Raw genomic sequence first — 22,290 nt, forward strand, 5'->3', positions numbered from 1 at the left:
GACACAGGAAGACAGGAAATTTACTAGTGAATCACAGATTTTATTCGTTCAATAATGCAGAGTAGAAATCTGACATTAGATGGATCTGCAGAAGCAAACTAAACTCTTTCCTGGCTTATTATTTTACCCCTCTTTCTCCATGCTCCTCCTGGAGGGAAGCAACATTACTGATTGGTACATTAATAATGAATAGTTACACAGCATGCTATCTGAGTCGTCTCAATCTGAAATATTGAGAATCATTACTACCGTGGTTGCTAAGAAAACATCCACTTATCTGAGGTACTGGTGTGTATCAGGAAGATTACCACTTGCTCACTCTTACAACAGTGTGCCTGTCTCTGCTCTTTAACTGTAATATAACACATTTGCTTTTCTCAGACCTTGTGTGTCTTTCAGGAGGGGCAGGGTGGACTTTCCTGTTAAATCTTATATTAGGACACTTTATTTGATACCTTTCAAACCAGTTTGACCAAAGAAGAGTTCCTTGCACTGCAGTAGGCATTTAAGGAGCATTTGTATAATTGTAGATACAGGTGTACGCTGACCTCACAAACTCAACTGTCTCCATTGACCAGTACGTTGCTAGGTTTGTGTGTTGTATGCAACAGACCTCATAAACACTGTTGTCCCCACATACCATCCATAAAATATTGACAGTTCGTACTGCATTTCACTCTCTTATAGCCAAAGAGTTCATTTTTTGTTTGTACTGTCATTTGGCAAATTATCAGACGGTTTTACAAGACTTAAACTCGAGTGGTTTCCATGGAGATGCTCTAAGGCCTGACTGATGGAGTGCTGCTGAGTCCTTTTGGTTCCAAACTTCTTCCATTTTACAACTATTGAGATGACTGTGCTCCTGGAAACAATCTAAGCTCTAGAAATAATTCATACCCTTTCCCTGATCTATACCTCACTACAATTTTATCAGAGATCTTCAGGGAGTTGTTTGGACTTAATGTCCTGATATTTGGTGTGGAATGTGGGTCCTTTATATACAGAGCTGTCTCCCTTTCTAAATCATTTCCTATCAGTTTAATGTGCCACCAGTAGACTTCAGTTCAATGAGATATCCAAAACGCTAGAGGAGTGGGAGCTAAAGAATGCGCCAGCATGAGGTGAAGTGTTTTCTGGTTCGTGTGTCATCTTGTCCTCCAGGACACTTCAGAGTACATTGTGAGCTTACGATTATGCCAAATAACCACAGACCATAAATGAAGCTGTTTGCAGACGGTCATCTATATTGTTAAGTTGTTTGTGGCTGGTTGGACCCATTTTTACCAGTCAAAGCTACCCCGCAAAGCAAAAGTACTGCTGCTGTCTCCCACAATGTATTATACCTTTTTAAAAAGTTGTAATGACAGTCAAACTGGAACTGTGTTAGCGCTGACTTGATACACAGTTTTAACTGGCACCTCCACAGCCAGTCAGCCAAGTATTTTGTATGGTCATGGGATATTGTTTTTTAATGGCTGTAGTTGTACAATAGTGTTTGTCGTAGATGATGGAGATGTTAGTGGCCATTACTGTCAACTATATTGCACAATAACCACCAGTTTGCCCAGTGAGCTGCCAAATTGTTTCCTGTCAATGTGAGCACGAGTGCTTGTCCTTGTCTGTCTGTCTGTCTGTCCGTGTGTGTGTGTGTGTGTGTGTGTGTGTGTGTGTGTGAGAGAGGGAGTTTGTGTGCATGAATGGTAGCCGTGTTGATCTTGTAAAGCCAGCTGCTAGGTGTGTCTTGAACAGGAAGGATGCACAGACCCATTAGAGAAAAGAGGAGAGGAACCTAATTGACCGACAACAGGACATCAGACTTGACACACAGAGGTTTCCATCCTGAACCAGTGACCCGTCCGCCCGGCCCTGGTGCTCCAGCGATGATCACTGCAAACTGAAGCCTCTTGTTATGGAGTATTGGCCTCATTCAGGCAGGCAGGGAAGTTGTTTGACTGCCATGTTTTCCATAATCCATCCATTCATTAACTGTACTGTGTTTCCCTGACTGATTTGATCAAAAAGCAAGGTGATCCATGAATTAAGGTTTGAGCTAATTTATTCTACAGACTGCTCACACTGCTCCTGCACTACCTGCTGCTTCTCACTTTCTCATTGCTGCTTTGCTGCAGCACCTCCTGATGGCTAAAGATATGTTTTTAAAAAATATCCCAAGGACAGCATCAGTAATATTTTATAGGTAGTGATCAGTACATATTTATTTCATAACCAAGTGTTGGATTTTTCCTGATGTCATGACTGATCTGCCTCCAGTCTCTTTATTCCCCCCTCCCGACATCCATATTTCCATGACAGCTATTAATAATAAATGGCACTGACTGTGTAAAATGCCAGTCGCTTGCATATCAGTGAACTGTCCCCTTTTAAAAAGCTAATGTTGACAAATGACTTTGAGCATGAGACATCTGAACACTATTAACCTCTGAAATGTGATGGTTTTTATGTGTGTGACAATTTGCTCGAGTGTTTGTGTTTGTGCATGTACTGTATGTTTTGGAGAGCGACAGTGTGTGTGTGTGTGTGTGTGTGTGTGTGTGTGTGTGTGCGCGCCTGTGTCTGTCTGTAAAATGTCATTAGGGGGCTTTGTGAGTTGCAATTAACCTTCATTGACCTTCATTATATTTCAGTCTTGTCATTTCCCTCTGCTTTTTTCTGCAAATGCCGCCACATATCAGCGATAATGTCAGATGCTGTAGCTCCTGTGCATACGCTAAACCAAGTCACTCTCAGACACGCAGTCTATCTCTCTCACACGCATGCGAAACACGCACACATGCCAAGAGTACATTCATGTCCACATATGCTACTGTACAGTAAGAGGAGCAGGACGATAAGAGTAATTTGCACTCTGTCGAAGGATGAAGGGTCTAATTGGCTGCTTAACTACAGATTTTATTACACACACACACACACACACACACACACACACACACACACACACACACACACACACACACACACACACACACACACACACACACACAGTGCCCTTGGGCATGTTTTGTCTTTTGTCATTGTTAATGAATAGTACAGTGTTAAGGAGATAAAGCTGGACTGGACTCATTAAATGGAGCCTCTGTGTTCGAGAGCACGTTTCCTGCTTGTGAGTCAGAAAATGAAAAAGAATAAAAAAGAGGATGAGTCTACAGGTTGCTGAGCTGCTTAATTACCTTGCCATGCAAAATCACGTTAGCACTGCAAGGGGCACTGGATTAAATGTCAGTATATCCTCACGTGTAATCAGGAAGTGTGTGTGGATAAAGGAGTGTGAATATTCAGTTATGTGTACATGTTCCTGTGTGTGTGTGTGTGTGTGTGTGCGCGTGCGTGCATATTTATGATGTGCACTCTGTCAATTCTGGAAGCCTTCATCTCACAGCCTCTCTCCCCTCTGTCTCTTTGGGGAGCCCTCCTCACTGCTCCATTTACTTTGCCAGTGTGTGTGTGTGTGTGTGTGTGTGTGTGTGTGTGTTTAGGATTATTGTGTGGGTGTTATCTGATGTGTTTTATTGTTCTGCAGTTTCTTATTAAACTTACATGCGGCCTTTCTTCTTTCTCTCCTCTCCTGATGATATTTTTCCCTCCTTTTTTTGTATTGTTCCTTCCTCCTCATCTACTCATTCAGTGTCTTTGTCTTTTTTGATATTCCTCTCTCATCCCTCACCTTTATCATTCACTGTCATATAACCTTTCCCTTTCCTGTCTCCATATTTCCCTTCATTAGTTTGCCCTCCACAGCATCATTCGTGTGTAGTGGAGAGTATAGAGATGTTTGAACCGAACTTTCACTTTACCGTTTGAAGCCTCGTAAGATACGATTACGCTGAAATTAATCGCAAACTGTTTCTTATTTTTTTGCATATCATTTATATATTTCACTAACTTTTTCACCTCGTGGAGTGGTCCATCATCAGGCAGTTTGTGTCTTTTCACCTCTCTCATCATCTCAGTCATGTGCAAATATGGGCAGGTTATCGTCTAAACTTGCCTATTACTAGTTTCACTATAATATCTAAGTTTTAGTACTAAAAACTACGAAAGAATTCTCGCCCTGACCCTTTGGGGGCTCCGTAAAAATATCGGATAAAAAAATGCATGAAAAACATCTGCCAAAGCATTCGCTGCTAACTTTTGGTCTCTTCAGTATTGACCGTTTTCAATATTAGATTCTGGATTGGCGCACGAACAATATAGAGATTTGATGTGAAAGTAAGGAGCATCTTACCTGAAAACCTTCAGGGTTTGAGCTTGAGCTTCATGTAAATGTAACCAGTCAAGTTCACTTTGAGTTTTCACAGTATGCCAGTGTTGTAAAGTTCACACCTATACTGCATGTGCTGCAGTTTTGGATCTCAACTGTTCTATACTTGTATATTACATTGAATATTTTCATTACTCTCTCTGCCTGTTTGTGTCCTGAGCTGCTTTAGGTCTGAGATCACTTCCTGTCAGGATATACACGACATTTACACATTCACTGATGTGTAAATGTTAGTTTGTGACCATCAGAGGATACGCCGTTACCCTCTGTTTGTGTTTGTGTGTGTGCCAGAGAGAGATGTAGTGCACAGGTTTAGGTTTAATCTGAGTTCTGTGTACTTTGTCTGTTTATGTCTGTAAGCGGGATATATCATATGTGTGTAAATTTATGTACGTGTGTACGCACGCTCTTATCTCCAGCGTCACACAGGAATTGAACCAACAGAGGACCGGAAGCCTTATCGCTCCAAACACCACTGCTGTGTTTATTCAGACACAAACACACACACACACACACACACACACACACACACACACACACACACACACACACACACACACACACACACACACACACACACACCTACCTTTACTTTCCTTTCTGCTATATTCATTCAACGTAATGAGAGGAAGCTTGGTGATTACAGTGTGTGTTTGAGTGTGTGTGCATGCACATTGTCAACAATGTGAGAACAGGCTGAGTAATAATAGTACAGTATATGTGGGCTGTTCATGCATGTAATTGGTTTAAGGTCAGATTCAAGGTGTGAAGACATAATTGCAGCTTTGAGCCAGATTACATGGGAGACATTTTACATGTTCATAAATATCAAGTGCGCCTAATATCTGCTTATATAATTTGTGTAAAGATGATGATATGGAGCAGAGCAGACGAGGGGAGGAGAAGACGATGTAAAGATGATATTTGCTTTTTTAGATGCAGAATGGCAGGGTGACCTTGAATCAGATCTGTAGCTCAGAGAAACATCCATCACTGCAGAAAACATCTTAAAACATTCAGATATGTTCAGAAGTCAAGACATGAGGCAAAATAGAAAAAAATAAAAACATCATTTTAAAACACTTTTTTATGCATTTTATTCATTGAACTGCCATGTATTGAGGAAAAAAAGAGAGATTGTACACAATGAAATGTGCACTCTCTTTCAAACATTCGGGGGAACCATCGGGGAAATATCCATGTGAACAAAAACAAACTTTATATACAAGATAAATATGCAATTTCAGTCTGTAGACGACCTTTCCTCTTTGTTTGTATGCTGTTTTTTTTTTTTAATACTGTACCCAACTGGGGTTGGATGCGCTGCACACTATCCGTCTTCTTTGCCATCTCATTTTGACCCATGAATGTGATTGCTGTAGCCCGTGGGTGGGACAGACTGTGCGACAGTAGGACTGAACTGATTTGTTTGTGATGCACACATTCGCCATCACTCACCAAAGGACAAGAGTAGTAACTTTAGCCAGTACCTCATATACAACATGTCATTTTTATTGATGCCATGTTGCGACTGTTCTTTCATCTTTAAATGTAGGCGGACAGCAGAATCCTCTGAATCGGATATTTTTGTAATTAGGCTTTCAAATGTAACAGTGCACATCTCTTCTTGTTATTGCTGCTGTGTTATTTTGGAGACAGATTGTCAGGGCATTTATTGTCACTGTGTATAATTACGGTTATTTGCAGGATGAGCTGCAGAATGAAACAGATGGGGAAGCATTAGGCTCCACAGCGGGGACATTTAAAATATCATAGATATTTTTACAGACCTCCTGCAGTAAAAAAAGAAGAATAGTCCTACTGCTGCTCAGCATTGAGGGCTAGCAGTAGGTGAATACGTGCCTGAGATGTAACCACGTGTCATTAGTCAAAATAACATTGTGTGTGCGCACAGTGTACCGCAGTGACTCAGGTTTGTGCTTATAACCTACGAACTACTGTGCAGAAAATGTGCCACAGCTGGGTAAAGGATTAAAGCCTGCCAGTCGTCATAGACATACGGACGCAGGACAAATTAAAGGAAAAACCTGAATGCTTGACCCCTACAGCGAGGAGATTAGGGGGCTCTTTTATGCTGTCGGGGGCATTTTGCTGTCATGGTCTGGGGTCCGTTTGTCACCTTAGAGGGAAGGTTCACTGCGAATGTGATTCATCACCTTTTTCCCCTGATGAAATGTTTTTTGATAGGGCTGCTCTCTGAACAACGACAATGCCCTCATCCACAGAGCACGAGGGGTCACTGAATGGTTTGCTTAGTATAAAAATGATGTGAATCGGATGCCGTGGCCTTCGCAGTCACGAGCTCTCAACCCAACTGAACACCCGTTGGAGATGTTGGACTGACCCGTTAGACAGCGCTTCTCAAAAGACATCATTCGAACATCAAAAAAGGGAATATCTTTAGAAGAATGGTTTCCTATCCCTCCAGTAGAGGTCCGGACATTTCTTTAGCATTGTTTTGGCATTCTTGGGAAAATGTTGACGTTCCAACAGCCTCATCTTCTCCATATGTCTTTGCATTACGTTACCCGCCTGCTATCTTGCTAAATTGTTATGTTATGTGGCTTCCGGACACCGTCCGTCCATTGTTGCCGATGCTTCACAGTAGTGTTCTCACGATTTAATCCCTTGAACGACAAGCATACAGTCAGCACGACTTCCCACGCTGTAACCACGAACTCTCAGGTTCCATTTTAAGGCAGCTTATTTGCTATTAAATTTTGAGCTAACACATTGTGATGTTATGTTAATGTTCCCTTAAGCCTCTTGTTTTCCTTCCTTCATTATGCCGTCGCATTTTTACTGCGTTGCATTACTCACCTGACAGCTTGCTAAATTGTTCGCCTCTTTTGATGTACGCTCGAGATGCTGTCCATGTAGCCGTTGCCTAGCAACGGGGTTCTCGCGTCTTCACTACTTGAACATGAAGCATCCTGTACGCAAGACTTCCACCTCGTTACCAGGAGCTCACGTTTTCCATTTGAAAACGTCGCAAGAGGCATTATCGCCGCGCATTCATGCAAAATCGTTTCATCAACAACTATAAGTAGTGGGCTCCGAAAAAACATGCGATGTCGGCGTCTAGATCTGACTTAGAGATATGAGGAATATCGGACGCTAACTTGGTGAAAAGCCAAAAAAAACCCACATCCCTTGACACACCTCCAATGAAATGGAGGATTGATGGAGTGTTGATTTCTAGCTTATGTTCGCTTGCATTATTTGCACATTATCCTCGTGCGCGCACCCGCGCCAGCGCACACACACACACACACACACACACACACACACACACTAGTGGATAGTTGTGTTGTGCTAATGTTGGGCCATGATGTGTGTCTGCCTTCGTTCATCAGAAGTTAACGTGTGTGCAAAAGTGTGTCAAAGCTTCCGCTTGATGTTTTCAGATGAGCTCGAACCTTTTGCGGTGTTTGCGTAATAATAAGTCGTTCTAGATAAGAATGTCAGCGAAATAATTAAAGAGTGAATGTACATATTGGAGTCAAGTGGGTGAGGGGATTAAGGGAGAGAAGTGAGAAGAAAGAGGGAAACAGAGAAGAGTAGAGACAGAAGAAAAAGAGAAAGGAAAAGATTAGCTGAGAAAACATTTTCTCTAGCTTGAAGAAGAAATTTAGGAAAACACTTTATTACACACGTGTCAATTTACATTCACATGTTTACGCAGTTCTCACTTACAGCCTCTCATTTCAAAATTAATTTCAACCCTTTTGCACATCAGCGTGACAGTTAAATGATTTCTTGCTGTCATCCTCTGCTTAGCGCCTCTCTCCTCTGAGCGGGGTAATTGAAAACAACCTCTGTGAAAGGAGGTGTCAAAAGGGGGCAGTCATTTACATTCACACTTTCATATTTAATGCATTTTCAATTTGACTGTTGGTAGCACACAGACAAGCTCTGCACCTCTGTGCAGAGTGCAGATTTCATTTTGTTGTGGCGCTTTAATACGTTCAACCACTTCTCACAATCTGGGGTCGCGTGAGAACTTTAACGTTGAAAGTGTGGAAGGAAATGATTGATTGACTTTTGTTATATACAGCTTTCGATTTCAAGTTTATCTCTGCACACCAAGTAGGTGAGGAGTGTTTTGACTGACTCAAACTTTTCCCAGAGATTCCTAGTGGCCCTGTATACATTTTGTGGTTAAATAATTTTTCATTGAAGCCGTGAACTTCACACTGACAACAACATCATAATTCTAACTGAGCTCTCGGCTCTGCCCACTGAAAGCTCTTCCTGCAGCGTTTAATGCCATCACTTGCAATACTCTTAGCTCAGATACGGTTACAGTCCTAATTCTTCATATTTAGGAACGGAAACACAGAGTTTCTGAATTTTTAGGATGCTCGAGCTTGATTTAAGCAACATCTTGACAAAACAGATTTTCTTGTCACTTCTGGGATGTGTTAGGTTGAATTAGGATGTTATGTGGCTTGCAATGAAACAGCGTAGCTATGTTTAAAGTTATTTTCAAATTGTTGAATATAAAAAGCACAACGTGGAGGAGAAAATTCAAATGTCCTCCTTTTCACAAAGGAGATAAAAGGAAAACTTTTGAGTGAAATGACAGAATATCAGTTTGTTTCAAACTTACAAGATATGAGCGAGCAGCAGGGCTTCCTCCTCTTGCTGCAAAGTTGCACAATCTCTAATTTGCCAGTCAAATCAGTCGCATGCAAATCAAACGGAGAGCGGAGCAAAATCCTTGGGATTTGACATGCCTTGATGTGTCATCCTGTTGACTCTGTGCTGTCAGGCTTGTTCCCAGTGTCATACAGAAGCTGCGGGTGTTACACTGATCCTAACCCGTGTCACACTAATGTTGTTCAATGAATGGCTACACTGACTTCTAACAGAAAGGTGTTTAAGGGAATCAGCAGTGTATTGGAAAGCCAGGTAGGAAAATCTTTTTTTTTTTTTTTTTTTTTTTTTTAAGCATCTGAGAATTGCCTTTGCGTCGCATTTTGAGCTCGGTTTCTCTCTCATGTTTCCTCTGGAGTTTTCCCTCTCTGTAGACTCGCCTGCCCCTCTACCCATCAGTCCTCCTGTGGGACAGCACCAAACGCTCACACAGATCACGTGTCTCTGACCCTGAATCAAAGAGAAGACAGACTTGCTTTGAGTAGCAGACTGGAAGTAACTGTGTCAGTTTCAGTAAAGTCATATGCAGGATTCATGTGCAGCAGCGTAGCTCATCGTGGACATCACTGTCATTTACGTTTACCTTTTCAAAAACGTCATGATGGAGCATAAAAGCATCTTGTTCACTTGCGATCACTGTAGTCCAGTTCCAGTGTCAGTCATCTTAATTTGAAGTGTGCTGCGGATTTACAAATTACTACATGTATTGCAATCAAAACTGAAATGCATTTATTGTAAGTCGCTTTGGATAAAAGCGTCAGCTAAATTAAATGTAATGTAATGCAAAAAACTACTTTATTCTCTGATTATTTATGTTTTTCATACATATTGTACGTATCGTTCATGTTTATCAGTTTTTCTTCTTTTTTTAAAATGATTAATGACATGAACTGACTTCAACTTTTACCACCAAAAATGTTAGTTCAAGTATTAATGCTATTCCTCTCTCATACAATCTCACAGTGAAAACAAAAACAATATGACATCATAGTGTGTTGATTATTGTTGTATCAGACAACATTGTATTGCTTTTTGGCAGGACAAACATCGAATGTATCACTATGACGCTCACACATTTAAAACTAGCGGCACACAAAATCCGGATTTTTGTATGGTAAAATCTGTATCTTATTTGATTTCCCTCCTCCCAGCTGTCTTTTGGTCTTTTGTTTTGTTGGAGACTTGAAAGTACCTTTTGTAGATGGAGCAATTAATGTTGCACGAGAAAGGCAGGCTGAAAGGTGCTAAGTGGGTGAGCATGTGGGACTGAACAAGGCAGTGACCAGAAAAAGGGTGAGGAAGAGGAAGAAGATGAAGAAATGGGATGGGGAGAGAAAATTACGACTGTTTTTACTGGGAGGAAAAGAGGAGGTTGTTATGGCCAAATTACCATGGCAACAACAGGTTTCTAGTGCTGCTTTTCTCATGTCCTTGATCACTGACTTTGATAAAGATGAAAGTGTTGGTGTGGATATGTGTGTGTGTTCATGGGAGGGTTGTGTTGGCTTTATTTGTTTTGTTTTTTATGTGTGTCATCTTGTTATGTGTGTGTGTGTGTGTGTGTGTGTGTGTGTGTGTGACGGCAGGGACAGAAAGAGCTAAAGCATGACCTTTGCGGCATATTGATGTGCTGTGAATTGATATTGTTTGCATCAGCGCATCTCCTGTTGTGTGTGTGTGTGTGTGTGTGTGTGTGTGTGTGTGTGTGTGTGTGTGTGTGTGTGTGCGCGCGCGTGCGCGCGTGTGCGTGTGTGTGTACGAGCCAGTGTAATCTTCCTGTCAGACTAAATATATGTCTGTTGGCTGATAATGGCAGCGCCTCCCATATGGCCAGAGCTGGTATTTAAGTGCATATAGCCAGGCTGGTGTGATTGTATGTATTTGTGCATTCATATGTGATTTTGTGCACTCTCGGTGGCTGGTCTTAGTATTTGTACATGTGTGTGAGTGTGTGTGTAATTCCGCCCTGAAAACAAGTGTCGGAAGTGAAACAAAGGAGCTATTGGAGAGGGTCAGAAAAGGCAGGGGAAAAAAAATCATTTTTCAGTAACCCCATCAAGTACTGACGAAGACATCTAAGTGGAAACCACGTTAACAACAGAAAATAGAATTGGCTCTGGTTACATTGTGAGAACGTAGAGGGAGAGAGAAGGAGACAGTGATGGAGAGGTGAAGAGAGGAGAAAGAGCGAAAAGATGAAAGGTGCGGAAAATTGAACAGAAAATGACTTCTGATTTCCTCAGCAGTGCTGAAGAGATTGGACCGGCACTGCAGCCGCCTAGATTGAGTGCTACACAGGGACATGGAGTACACACACATACTCACGCATCCTCAATGTCACACTTTGTCAGTACTTTAATGGTAAGCGCTATGAACAGGGTCTGGCTGCAGTAATCATGAGATGAAGTGTTTTAATCAGGAAGCAGCATCACTTCTCTTATCCTTTAATCTCTAAGATGTGCAGGATTGGAAATGTCACTTTTCCAAATTCCAGAGTGCCAGTAGGGTCACTTAATAGTAGTTATACTGCAACGTACTATAGCTACTATAATCAGAGAAATATACAAACTACAGGTGGATGGTATTACGATGCCAACATTTATCCTGTAGTATCCTTTTTATATGTCTGGATGTATCAGGCTAGTGGTCCTCAACCTGGGGTCCGGGTCCACATGAGGAGTCATGAACTTCAAGCAAAACTGCAACATCAACCCTGGAGGCAGAGCCTTCAGGTTGATTCTGCAGTTGAGGTGGGACTTTTGAAATGCAGTCAGCAGCGCCCGCAAACAGCGGCGAGGCTTTTGGCTCAGCAGTGGGCGCAGGCAAGCAGCAAAAGAGTGCACAGTGATGGCTTAAGTACACCACCGTGATCAAGAGAGCGTGTTTGATATGGGCTGTATTTTAGTTGGAGGAGTAAGTCATGTGAGGGTAACAGTGAACTTGACTTGGGGTGCCTGAACTAGCTTGCAGGCCTCTCTTCTTTGTTGGTTTTACCTATTAACTATTTCTAAATAAATGTTTATGTTTTATGTCAAGATTTACTGTATTTTGTAATTGTGAAATACACATAGAAGCTTAACTAAATCCTCCACGCCCAAGTCAAACCTAATGTCACTCACAGAGACACATGTAGATACATGGTTTACATATAATAGGCCTTTTTCTTGGTGCCAACCTCATGTCACTAAGGATTACCTGCTGGAGTGAGTTTCTGCTGATACACCGTAAATTCTTTGTAAAAGACACACACACGCACACGCACGAGCACGCGCACGCACACACACACACACACACACACACACACACACACACACACACACACACACACACACACACACACACACACAAGGATATACAATATGCCTTTAACATTAACACTGGCACACACATCTTACGCTAGAGTACTTATGTCATATTCAGTCAGGGTCACTCAAGGGAAAGGAGGAAGGAAATGGGAAGGAGGGAGGAAGAAAGGAAGGAAGGAAGGATCATACTGCACTGTAAATCTGGCCTAGTTGGTACTGTAGCCTCAGAGCGGATTAGACCTCCTCCTTTCTTGTCTTGTTTTTCTTTTTCCTTTTTTTGTCTTATTTATCCTGTTTTGGGGGGACAGACGTGATGTTTAATTCTTACTCTCTTTAGGCTCGATTCTTCCCTTTGAAATGGAAACAATAGGCTCATTGGTATTCCTTATAGAGAAGTGTAAGTGTGTGTGTAGGGGAGAGAGAGAGAGACAGCACGCACTTGTAAGACTTTGAAGATGGTGTTTGGGAGGTGGAGTGATGTTGTAATTGATGCGGGGCATTCAGATGAAGTCAGCACAGAAGTTGCTGTTTATTTCCGCTCTACAGCAGCTGCTATATGATTACAGCACCCCTGAGAGAAATTGTCAGGAAAATTCTAAAATCGGTTTCCATTTTGGTCGTCAGTCTTCAGACAGCAGTGGCAGCGGTGCAGTCGTACCTGACAATAATCCAAATGAGAATGTGCGGTGTTTTCATTCTCAGTGGGAATTTACTTTGATGACACCAACTCAAGGTTACAGATTCACTGCCCCGTGTTATGTTGAGTAAATGCAGAGAACGTGCATGTTGGAAGCAGAGATAAAAAGACTGTCAAATGTCAGATGATAGAAATAGATTTCTAGTTACACACTGAATTGAAATGCAGTTCAGGACTGCTTCAGTCAGGTATGCAACTGATTTGACTTGCTATGCTCACAGTTTCAGGAGGATGTCCAACCACTCTGTAAAGCTGGGTGTTGTTTAGGTATTTGTACACTTGGGGGCACTCTGACAGCAGCACTGATTTGTTTGGCAGTGCAAACCTGCAGCGAGAACATAAAAGAAATGGAATTGAAGGGAGGAAGAGAGAATATCAGGGGAAAGAAAAGAAAATATTTTCAAAGAAAAAAAAGACAATGAAGGAAGAAAAGAAGGAAGGAAGAGGGCAAGTGAGAAAATATGAGGCCAGAGGAAAGAAGAGGCCAGAGAAGAGCAAGGTCAAACGTGTGACACAGGTCTGTTTATATAGGTGAGGATGTGGATGTGTGTTGAGGGCGTGTGGGCACATTTGACATGCGTGTTCATGACATGAATGAGTGCACATGTTGGTGCAGGGAGTCTGTAATTGTCATTGTGTATTCAGACCTGTTGTGTTGACCTGTTGACTGCCTGCGTCACGGCTCCCGAGGACCTGCTCCGTTTCTGTCGTGCTCAAACTAATGTCTTTCTCCATCAGTGAGTGGCTGCTCACACTTTTCTGCCATTACGCTCCTCTCTGTGTTCACTCAGTCTCAACCAGCAGAGTTTTCAGCGTCTCTGCTAGAGCAAAGGGTTACAAAATTGACAGACGATTCATTGATCAAAAATGTGAACTGCAATGGATCATCTTTTTTACATCAATTAATCTTCTAATTATTCACAAGCTTGATCGTTTTGTAAAAAAAAAAACAGTAATACTCTTTGTTTTGTCCATGCAGCAGTTGGAAATCCTTTCAGACTTGAGAAAACTAAAACAGAAAAGGAAAGTATTGATATTTTAGAAGCAGTTTTTTTTTTTTGGTATAGCTTGAAAAAAATTGCAACATAATTGTTTTTTCATATCATTTTCTGATGACCAGCTCATCACTCGACAGTCAGCGTGAAGTAATATGATCAAGTTAATTAAATCTCAAGTAAAAAACAGACGACATGTAGCTTGCGTTTCCTTTTTCCTTGTTGCTACTTTTCAGGTTTGTTTGTTTCCCAAACATGATAAATAAGACACCTTATGAGAAAATCCCAAATTGTGGATTGTGTTAATTGCACACTGCACCTCCTGAGAAAGATGGTGTGATATGAGAGAATAGCACCAGAACATCTACGAGCACAACCCCCTTATCAAAGATCTCATGTTATTTTATCAAGGTGTCGAGGTGCCATAAACCTTTTCATAGTCAGACTCCACACCCTTGACAACATCCTGGTTCTAGTCTTCACTCTCCTCTGTTTCTATCTGCACTCTAAAACATCTTGCATCCTTATTTTACATGTAGAGAACTCTGAATGATATTCCCATCTGATTTTTCTGCAGTCTTACACAAAACTCTGTCAGTTTTGTAGACGTGAATAATTCTGTGTCCCTAAGCTACGAAGCAGATCTGACTTTCTGCTCTCTGATTCAGGTGATTCAGATCCCACTGACAGTTTAACACTGACTTCGTTATAGGAGTTTTTGCTTGAGAGTTTAGCCTTGATAACTTGAACTGTACGTAATGTTGTCCAGAAGGGAGTCATAATTCTTCTCTGAAAATATGGTTGTTCTCTTGTATAACTCCACTTTGTTCCTGAGTTTAGTTTAGAGCGTGCACACCAGGGTCAGTGCATTCACTGCTTCATTATAGAGGAAATTGTGGGAATAAATTGTTCTGTGATTTTTGCACCTCAGGAAGATGGGGGTGCCATAGCAACAAATCAGAGTCAACGTAGCTATTTCCCACACGCACATACACACATCCACTGTCATTGTCATTACCACTTGTAGCATCTATTCAGTCTGCCCAACACCAGATAGTCCCAGCGCCCGCGTTTGCATTTGTTGAACGGTGGAACCAATTAGGCGAAGAGTCACAGAGTACAAGCAGGTAATAATATAGTCAGATATACTAAAATACTAACACACGAGTATCACACAAATCTTCAGGTTGTCATTCCCAAACACACATCACAAGCACAGTGAGTGCACAGTGCAGTGTGGTATGGCTGGACTCTGTCACCCACACCTCATTAGTTGTTGGGTAGTTTTATGGACAGAAAGTAAAAGAAAATGTGTGAGAGGGTGGAAGAAGAAGTTTTGTTGGTTTGCTGCAGTGCCTTCTTTTTTCTCTCACCGCCCCTGCATCATGACTTCTTCCATCCATTATTTTTGAATTTCTTTCTACAGCTGCTGTAGTTGCTGCAGTGCTTCCTTTTTCTCCAATCCTGCTCTTGTTCTCTCTCTCTCTCTCTCTCTCTCTCTCTCTCTCTCTCTCTCTCTCTCTCTCTCTCTCTCTCTCTCGGCCGCTCCTTCTTTGTTTTGTGTCTCTCCATCTTCTCACCTTCTCCTCTCACTTTGTGTATCTTTCTCACTGCTGGAGATTTTCCGTAGCTCTCACTCGCTCTCCACTTCACCTGTGCTCGTGTGAGGTTATTTTTGTTTCGCTTTCTTGTGCATGTAAGCATGCACGTGTTCATGTAACGACATCTTTCAGCTTTTCAGCTTTTCAGCTCACCCTGACGTTACCAAAAGGCCACACTGACTGACAGGGTTCCCCCTCCTCAACTCGTAACGTCCCATTAGCACGTTTGCCACCTTTTCTTCATCTCTTTGCCCCCTTTTTCACCCGTCTAACTTGTATTTCTTTCTCACTATCTTCTTTCACTCCCACATCCTCTGATTTTCTCACCCATTCCTTGCACTGCTTACTGATTCACCTCTGACATGAGCAGCAATAACCAACTACCAAAAGGGAAGGAAATGGGTGTGTGAGTCAGTGTGTCCGCGTGTATGCCTGGACATTGCTGAGCAGCACATCAGGAAGGAAGCAGCTAACTATGACAGGAGAAGCTCCCTTTACACACATAAACAGACACAAATACACATTTTAAACTGCTTTCTTACGGTGACATTGTTTTTTTAAGAAGACCATGCTGGTGCAGGTACAGAGGCAGCTACTTTAGATATAGAGAATGCTAAGTGCAGATACAGATCAGTGCATTGCATATACCATAGCCTTTTTCATAGATATCCCTGACCTCTGAGGTACCAGTTTTCAATCAGGCACCTTTTGTAAATGGCTGACAAAAGACTTTCTATGGTTACTAAATCCCTCACTGGCAAGTTTTATTATTTGGATGTGAAAATAAAAGGTTTGACCAGTGTTATGACAGTGACTCTGATCAAAGGATTAGTTCTGAAGTCCAAGAAACAATTACAGTCGTAGAATCTGACCTCATTTCAGGGTCACTCCGGTTCTTTATACAAGGATCACTGAAGTCATGACATTTTGATCAAACACCAAAGACCATGGCACTGTGTGTGTCTATTTTGTTACTGAAAGCCGCGAGCCGTGTGGGCGATTCAGCCGTTTTTCATGTTCAAAAACATCTCTGACAGTTTTATCATTAGTCCACACGACTAGCGAACTCCCCGTCTGGCAGTGTTGATAGAGCTGCATTTTTGTACCCTGAGCATTGCTTTTGAGTGTTCAAACTCTTTCATAGCCAACCCATTTTCTCAAAGCTCCCAGAATTCAAAGGGTAAATGGCCAGAAAAAAAGAAAGCTGGATCTCAGACAAACCACCTGCTGAATGGCCAACAATTTCATCAGCGGTGAAGCGTCAATCAGGTTTAACTGAGAAATGATACAATTAACCAGCTGTCTCCATGTCTCAAATGCACAATCCACATATACACAACAACACTTCGCTAATGAGCTCCCAGTGTGTCCTGCGCACACACACATTCACAAACATTAGCAGGGTAGAGTTGTGCATTTCACGGCATGCGGGATGTCTAAAAAGCAAAACGAACTAAACAGAGATTTCTGTAAGGTCTCTTTTACTCTCTTCTCTTTTTTCATTTCTCTCATCCTTTCATCTGCCTGTCCTCAGTTGGGAGACAGTGCATGTTGGTATGGAAACTGGCTTATAAACCTTTCAGGTTGCCAACGTACTAACTCACATAGCAACCAGCAACCAGCCGCTCAAAATGTTGCTGAGTGATTTCTGATTAATAGAAGTCAAAAAGGACTATTATCTCCGGTATGTGGGTATTATGCTGCTCATGGCACAATGTATAGCTGTGGAATAGAGAAAGGCAATGAGTTATCACGGAAAGAGCTGAATTCTCAAGGTGCCATGTCAATTTCAATGAAATTATATTTTCCATGCACCTTCTTTGAAATTCACGTGTAGAAATGAAACACATTCAGCAGGGCTTGAAAATACAATTTTCAAAAGATTTGACCAACTGACATGGTTTAAAACTAAAAGGTTTCACTGCCGATTTGACTTTTATTGAAAAGTGGTAGGTCACTTTACAATAAAAGTAAAATGGGTTTTAGTGTAGCAAATTTGCAGCAGCGAGGTCCAGGCTGCAGCTTCTTTCAGACTCTGAAACACCTTAAAAGCATTTTTTCCACATAAAGACGAACCTTCACATTTTCATTGTGGTATGCATTAACATGCCCTCTTATGAAGTTTTCAATACATACAGTACATAAGTGAAATACTGTATGTAATGTGTGGATTTTTCTCGCATCTCATTTGCAGCCTTATTGATGCTTGTTGCCTTCAAATTCATTGTGTCCAAGTGCCATTTCTTACAGAGCAGGCTCTGTTGAAATAGGTTATCAATACAAACAGTGCCGCTCACTGTTAAGTGCGTGTGTGATTGCGTATGTCTGCGTGACTTTCCAAAGAAGGGTGTGTCTTAGTCGCTTTCCTGCTGTTGTTTTACTGCTTGTGTTGTTTAAGGAAATTAGTTATGAGTAACAATAAGGTTAAGTAATATTCACATGCACACACACTCACACTCAAAGTCACACACACCTCTCTCTGAGCCGTTAGTCATACACCATGTGGTGTAATACTTTTAACCAAGGCCCTCTGCAGCTGTGAGATCATAGATTTTCAGCATTGACTCCACCATCAGGAACCAAACTAGGAAATCTGTAGTATTAGGATAGAGAGCTCTCACATTTTTCTCACATTTTAACTTAATAAATAATTAAAATTGTAAATCAGTTCAATTTTATAGTTAGTTTTCTATTTACTGGTTGATTCAGTGACTAATTGTTTCGGCACTTGACTTGTATAATTTGCAAATCTTAGGTATGAAGTAAGCCAACTCACTCTATACATTACATTCCCACTGCGAGCATGGCCATTTAATGCCTCGCTTTATCTTTTCTGGCTCTTCACACAGCAGAAGCATTTCCCCAAATGCGCACTGTTCATCACATCTGTGAAGTGGCCACCTCAAGATGGGAACCGCTATTGTTACACAGAAAGGGGTGTCAAAGGATTTGCGGATCCCTTTCAAGATGGGATGAAATCGTTGCCGTGAGAGACATGCAAATATGGTTTTGGAGAATGCTGCTTAGAAAATGTGTCCAATTCTTTTGATTTTTGCAGAAAAGTAAATAGTGAAATGTCAACTAATCTGACAGCAATTTGGAGGGCTGTGATCATTAGTGCACACAAGTAAAATTACCCCAAAATGTATGTAAACCAGTATAAAAACTGCCTCTTAATTATCATTCTAACAATGCAGTTGAATAAGGAGCTAGAATGATGTAAATAAATATCTGACTTAACTCTGTTTTTCTTATTCTTCCTAATTCTGTCCTTTTTATGGCTCAGCCAGATCAGCAGGAAGAAAACTGCTTGTGTGGGAGGATGAGAAACACTCCCATTCAAATAACACCTGTGTGTGTGTGTGTGTGTGTGTGTGTGTGTGTGTGTGTGTGTGTGTGTGTGTGTGTGTGTGTGTGTGCGTGCGTGCGTGCGCACATCAGGATGCCGTTAATATAGCTCCACCATTATGTAGATTAGCTGTATTCCCCTGAGTGCACCTTTTCTATTTAGAGCTTTCAATCACTCTGCTGCTTTATGGGAGTCAAGACACACACACACACACACACACACACACACACACACACACACACACACACACACACACACACACACACACACACACACACACTCATACATATGCACTTTCAATCACTGTCTTTTATTGACACACACAAAAAATTGCATCACATACAGTTTATTCATAAACATACACATAAACAAGGTTGTAGCCTGGATCCTCATCAGATTCTCGGATTGCTAATTATCTCCCTCTGCAGCGTATTTATTCACGCGATCTCACTTTGTGTGTGTGTGTGTGTGTGTGTGTGTGTGTGTGTGTGTGTGTGTGTGTGTTTTAAAGAGCAATTGAGTGAGTGAGTGAATGAGTGATCACAGTGGGGGGTTGTGCGTTGATTGCATTTGAGCAACATTAACAAGCTTCGTTTTAATCTCAGACTTGGGATCAATACTCTTTTCAGCGAAATTACGGGAGCAGCAGTGGTGTGCGTGTGCGTGCGTGCGTGCGCGCGCGTGCGTGCGTGCGTGCGTGTGCGCGTGTGTGTGTGTGCGTGTGTGTGTGTGTGTGTGTGCGTGTGCGTGTATGCGTGTGTGCGTGCGTGTGTGTGTGCGTGTGTGTGTGTGTATCTGTGTCTGTGTGTGTGTGTGTGTCTGTGTCTGTGTGTAAAAGGTAATTTAGATAACGGAGTCCACAGCAGATGAAAAGAGACAGACTTTGAGGAGAATTTGCTTTGAACTAACCTATTTTCAGGTGTGTGTTTGTACTTTCTTGGCAGCTTGTGCTTTTCTGAGTACATGTAAGGCTCTGCTCTCCTAGCTCTGTGTGTGTTTGTTCATGGCAGACACTGTACACAATTGATAATATGAACTGTGTGCAGTGCTGATTATCCTTTTGTGTATCTTGCTACCATTAACCAACACTGGTCAATAAGTCTGAGGTCGTACTGTACTGAAATAACCTTTCACCATGTTTACAAAACAGGCAGCCTTGGGGTTTACCGGGATATTAGAGCATTTTACAGCAGACCACACTCACCTCATCATGACTCCATGAACCCAGAGTCAACCTTTGACTCGCTGCCCGTGTGAACTCTTAAATTATGCATTATAGCCAGCACACCACACATGCAGAATATATGTTTGACTATGTAATAGATTGTAAACTCAAGTTCTAAAATGTTAAAGGTTCTTAATTAAGACCCAAATCAATGGGATTTTGTGCTTGAAGTTCTTTTTTAATTTTCAAAGATCCGTCATATATTTCAGGCAATTTCAGCCTCCAGTGAGCACACCACAACGGAACAGAGTTTTTGATTGTTCTTCCAAACAATTAACATTATCTTCTCCCAGTCAGGCCAATTTTCAGCAATTGAACCAAAGCGGCTTACTTGATTTGAATTAGTGTGTTGTAATCTCACAGTGTGACTGTTTGTCTGTTGTGTCAAATCTGTGCTCAGTCCTTCGGATGGCTCTGCATTCAAGGTAATGTCCCTTCAGCATCACGTGTTAGGGAAACATCATGCAGGTTATTCTTAAAATCCTAAGAATCAGGAGCCCAGTGTTGACTCGATAAAACTGCTTCGGAAATACATTTCCCGTGTGATATGACATGACGGTGTGTAAGTGTGCGTAGCTTCTGGCAAGCTTGTTTTTGGTAAATGACTCTGAGGTTTGCTGTCAGATTGATGGACTACATTAGACAGCCCTCTTTCACCTGTTCTACAGCTTTATGCTAAATGTCCTGTCGCTGCCAATGTCACCTCAGAGAGTCGGCTGTCAGCACCACCCAGGATTCCTCCTGCAGCTCTTTAGGGCTAATATGATCATTTAACCGGCTGATTAAATATATAGAGCTGTGGTGGTGATGATGCGTGACTGTGTCTCTGTTAAGGTGGTTGTAGAGACAAGTCAGGGTGCTTTCACCTTTATTTATTTTCCAAATAATTGCTCAGTTTTATTTACAATGAAGAAAAATCAAGAATCATAAATGTGTGTGAAACAAATTGCAGGGTAACCCTAATGTTTTGCATTTTTTGTCCTTTTCTGCATTAAATAGTTGTGAACCATGTGAACCATGGTGAACATAAGAATGGAGCAATCTCACATTATTATTAGCTGTTCTGGAGTTATTGATCATGTTGTATTAGAAAAGCCAACAACTTATAAGTTTTGAACCAAAATGGACAGAAGTTTTCCAGACAAATAAGAGAAATGATTAAAATGACCTCTAAAAACAACATTATGATCTTTTAGTGTAGTTGTGTTCAGGGACCAGAGACAAGCAGGGTGGCAGTTTCTGCATTAAAACGCTCAGAGTGCCTCACAAAGTTGTGTTTTTTGAACGCACCCTGAATCAGCCGAGCATCGTAATGACAGCAAGCTTCCTGAATAAATAAAGATCCAATAAAAATGATTGTTGAGATGTTGCCAGACCACCAACAAATGTAAGTAAGCTGATACTTTAAATGATAATATTAGCAAAGAGTTTTACTTTTAAGCTCGTTAATAGCAGCTCCTGTTTTTATTTGTTGTCCAAACAACAATATGTCGCTCATTTTAATTGCCAAGTTTGCTCGCTTCAGGTTTTTGTTTAAGATTATTCATCTGTGGATAAGGACAATGGACTTGATGGGTTGTTCTGCCTGTGAATGTGTCAGGTTTGTGATGTGAGCAGTTTGTGGGCTGAGCTGTATGTTTAAGTAAAGTGTAGACTTTATGATATTTTATAGTATTTATTGTGGTTCAACCTCTTTGTTCACAATGTATGAAAATGAACTGGATTCACAAAACAAAGTTGACATGATTCGTTTTTAGATTTTTGATACACATGGTCTCAATATCTGAGCTGAAAAAATGCTGAAGAGAAATCACTTATTTGTTTTTGATGAATACATGAAAGAAAATGATCACCAATCTAAAAGTGGGCTTTCAACAGTGTTGAGGCTTTAAGGAAGATATTTAACATACTTAACAGTCATAACAATTAGTGGATTAAAAAAAGAAATTGAGAATCGGTTGCAACATTCCAATTAAGTTTTTGTTTTTATTGCCACTGAGGTTTAAGTGAGAGCTGAGAATCAGCAGCCAAATTCAGTGTCATGTTTGTCTGTGCTATTGGCATTTTTAGAGATCCGGCTGCTTATAGCTGTTGAGAATATGTCAATGAAGAAAATCTAAGTAAAAGTAATTTATGTTTTGCCTACAGTCCCCTTTAAT

The 22,290-nt window shown here is 41.3% G+C and overlaps 1 protein-coding gene across 1 annotated transcript in view; it reads left to right on the top strand.

Annotated features, from left to right (window-relative positions):
- LOC138197177 (cGMP-dependent 3',5'-cyclic phosphodiesterase) overlaps positions 1 to 22,290 on the top strand; it is a 144,482-nt gene that overhangs the window by 16,158 nt on the left and 106,034 nt on the right. The gene's annotated exons all lie outside the window — the stretch shown is intronic.

This window comes from Embiotoca jacksoni, unplaced genomic scaffold (assembly GCF_022577435.1).
Source record: "Embiotoca jacksoni isolate LCO1_2020_lvr unplaced genomic scaffold, fEmbJac1.0.p SCAF_14, whole genome shotgun sequence".
In the NCBI taxonomy this organism is placed as follows: domain Eukaryota; kingdom Metazoa; phylum Chordata; class Actinopteri; family Embiotocidae; genus Embiotoca; species Embiotoca jacksoni.